Source organism: Giraffa tippelskirchi, chromosome 7 (genome assembly GCF_054371585.1).
Source record: "Giraffa tippelskirchi isolate mGirTip1 chromosome 7, T2T-mGirTip1v1.2.pri, whole genome shotgun sequence".
NCBI lineage: Eukaryota > Metazoa > Chordata > Mammalia > Artiodactyla > Giraffidae > Giraffa > Giraffa tippelskirchi.
Window position 1 is genome coordinate 5,654,748 of NC_137281.1, and position 3,756 is coordinate 5,658,503.

Here is a 3,756-nt window from a genome sequence, read left to right on the forward strand (position 1 = left end):
TTTTTTTTTTTTAATTTGGTCACTCGTTTTTTCAAATGTTATTATTGGGATATAGTTACTTTACAATGTTGTGTCAGTTTCTGCTCTACAACAAGGTGAATCAGCTGTGTGAACACATATATCCCTTCCCTCTTGAGCCTCCCTCCACCACCCCCCATCCCACGCCTCGAAGTCATCACAGAGCACCAGGCTGAGTTCCCTGCACTGTAACAGCAGCTTCCCACTAGCTACCTGTTTTTTCTTTGTTGTTTTTTTTGTTTTTTTTTGCTTACAATCTTTATTGAAGTTATACAAAAAGAATCCCCGAAAAGTGAAAAAATACATTCTATACAAAAACACTTTCCATTGGGAGGAAAGCTGTGTTCCCTCTCTTAACATGCAGTGCTTTCAACTGTAGCTCCGGCCTCCACTGTCCCCTCCACTGCTGCCCGGCTTTCAGCTTTATTCTCAGCCTCCTCCTCCATGTTTTCGGAAACTTCGGTTCCACTGGAAATAGTGTCCCCACTGCCTCCATTCACCTCCGGCTCTTGTTTGGCTTTCTTTGCATCATCTTTCCGAGGGCTCTCTTCCTCTGGTTTCCTCTTCTTTCTGACAAGGTGGGAAATATCAGTAACACAATTTGATGAGGAAGCACCATCTGTTGTTGGGTTTTTACTGGCAATCATGGAAACTGAAGAGCTTCCTCCACTAGGAGTGAAACCTGAAGTAGAGCTCTCCACCAGAGTTGCTTTCAGAGCCAATTCAGCTACATTCCCACTACGCTGGGATTCCTTTGCATCTTCTATCTTCTCTCTAATTTCAGGGAGCAGCTCCTTCAGCTCCTCAATTTCTTTCTCATATTCAGTAGGTGATCCTTCAGCCTCCTTCATCTGCTCATTTAGTACAGCCATTCTCTTCTCAATGACTTCAATAGATTTGCTGAACTGTGCTACTGCTTCATCATATTGAGAGTTGTACCCGTAGGCCAAGCCCAGCTGGTAGTGAGTCTCTGCAAGAAGCCGATCATGGGCTTCCAGATACTGTTCCTGAAGGTTTAGGCAAGCCTGGAACTCTTCCACAGCTTGGAGGTAATTCTCAGATTCAACACTAACTTCTCCAAGTTTAAGATGCGCCTGTGCAGCATAAAGCTGAGCCTCTTTCGTGTCTTGCCTTTTAAAAATGATCTTTGCTAAATCCAGCATATCCCAGGCAAGATCTAGGTTCCCAATCTCCTCCTCTTCATTTTCTTGAAGGGACTTGTTTTCAAGAGCTGAATCATTTAGTGTTTCTTCAGCCTTGTCATTTTCTTTATCTTCCTCTTCTGAGCCCTCGGTTTCTTCACCCTCTTTCATCTGTTCTTCGTCTTGTGCTTCTTCATTGGCAGCTATCTTAACTTTGTCTTCTGGGGATTTCTCAGTAGCCCCCTGGGCCACCTCAGTCTCCACCCCATCTCCAGCTGCCTCAGACTCTTCTACAGACAGCTTAGTCTCCTGGCTGGGAACCAACTCTGCCCTGACCTCCTCTAGTCCTGAGCCATCTTTTGTTCCTATCAGTCCTTCTGCATTAGTCTGTAGTTTAGTGGAGGCATGATCCCCTGCAGCTGACAGTCCATTGACTGCACCATCCTTAGGGAGAACTGTGTCCTGCCCTCCAGGCTTCTCAGAGACTTCTGATCCGGCTTCTGCAGCTGAGGCATCTGCAGCCTGTGTTGTCACCTCTGCTGACTCTTCGGCAGAAGGCAATTCTTGCCCTACCAACTGCTCAAGAATAGCCTTTCCTAGCTCACTTTCAGAGGCAGCTATCTGCTCCTTTGGCTCATCCTCACCCATATCCACTGCCTTGACTGCTTCTATCTCCACTGGAGTGCCCTGCTTTTCTAGAGTCACAACAGGTTGTTCTTTTGAAGCTTCTTTTGGTTTCTCCTCTATATGCTCACAATTACTTCTCCCTGACCCCCTTTTTCTCTGCACTCTTCTTGGATGCCAGTTCCAGAAACTGATTTTCCTTCCTCAGCACCCGGTATTTCCTGATCTGGCTTCTTAGAAGTGACTTCAGCTTCACTCAATCCTTCTGGTGCTGCTGCTCCTTTTCCCTCTTCAGTGGTTTCAGTTAACTGATCTGGAGTTGATTTAACTTTTTCCTGTAGTTCCTCTGCAGGCTCACCAATATCCATTTCTTCTCTTCCACCCTTCTCCATTTCAGTTTCCTGTTCTTTATCCATTTCAGGCTTTACCACAGACTTGTCTTCTGTTTTTTGGGCTTCTTTTTCTCCCATGGCGTCATAAACCTGTTCTCTCAACTCTTCCCTTGCTTCCTCATCTATGTTATCATTATTTTCTACCAGAGATTCTTCTTCTGTTTTTTCTCCTTCCTCCTCTTCCACATGCACACCTTCCAGGGCATTTCCCAACACACCATTCTCCATTCTTGCCAACTCCAAAAGCGATTTCCCATAAAAAAAGAAGGCTTCTCCACATTCATTAGCTGTCTCTCCATACTTCTTACCTAAAAGACTAGCTGCTTCCTGGAAGGCATTGACAGCTGCAGGAATATCACCCATTACCAGATGTTTCTGTCCTAATCCCAATAGTTTCTTAGCTTCACTATCCACATCCAGACTCTCCACTTTATCTGCAGAAGTAGAAGGAGCAGGGGCATCTTCTTCAATTTTGTCGGTGGAAACCAGCTCCGCAGTGATGGCGGCAGTGGCTGTGGACTCTGCAGCCATCGTTCCCCTGAAGTGGAGGGCCAGCAGATGGGACACAGCCTGTGAGAAAAACAGACGGAATTCGGGACGCCAGAGACTTACTCAGGGACAGAAAATGGCAGATTCTAGCTACCTGTTTTAAACATGGTCATGCATATATGGTAATGCCACTCTCTCAACCCATCCCACCCTCTCCTTCCCTGCTGTGTCCACAAGTCTGTTCTCTACATCTGCGTCTCTTTTCCTGCCCTGCATACGGTTCATCTGTACCGTTCTTCTAGATTCCATATATTATACATTAATATACGGTAATTCTTGTTTATTGGAGTATAACTGACTTTACGATGTTGTGTTAGTTTCTGCTGTACAACAATGTGAATCACCTGTATGAATACATATATCCCCTCCCTCTTGAACCTCCCTCTGCCACCCCCGCATCCCACCCCTCTAGGGCATCACAGGGCCCCAGGCTGAGCTCTCTGTGCTATACAGCAGCTTCCCTCTAGCGATCCGTTTCACGCGTGGTAGCGTCTATATCTCCATGCTACTCTCCCAGTTCGTCCCACCCTTCCCTCCCCCCTTGCCCATATGTCCCTTCTCTATGTCTGCGTCTCTATTCCTGCCTTGGAAATAGGTTCATCTGTGCCATTTTTCTAGATTTTATATACATGCGTTAATGTATGTGCCTCACTCTTGCAAGGATTCCGGCATTGGATTTAGGTAGGGGTGATCTCACGTCAAAATCCTTAACCTCATCACACCCCCAAAGACTTTTCCCACCTGAAGTCACACTCATAGGTACAAGCGGTGAGGACTCTGCGGGGGGGGGGGGCACAGGGACTCGACCCTCTCATGAATCCGCGCTCCAAAATGATGTCAGAGGCGGGAAACTGAGGCTATGAGGGATGAGGGAACACATCCCTTTCCCAGACCCACACTCTTAGGTCGGAGGTGGGGTTAGAATACAGGTGCCTCCTGCACGCTGCCGGTTCTGAAGCCTGTGCACCTGGAGCCTGCGCTCCGGAACAAGAGAAGACCCCGCAGTGAGAAGCCCGGGACCGCAACTAGGG

At 47.2% G+C, this 3,756-nt stretch overlaps 1 pseudogene across 1 annotated transcript; it reads right to left on the minus strand.

Annotated features, from left to right (window-relative positions):
• Positions 1-234: 234 nt before the first annotated feature.
• On the minus strand, positions 235-2,806 carry LOC145515097 (nuclear autoantigenic sperm protein pseudogene; annotated as a pseudogene). Its single transcript, XR_014060699.1, has one exon. The product of XR_014060699.1 is annotated as a nuclear autoantigenic sperm protein pseudogene (transcript).
• Between the last annotated feature and the right edge of the window lie 950 nt (positions 2,807-3,756).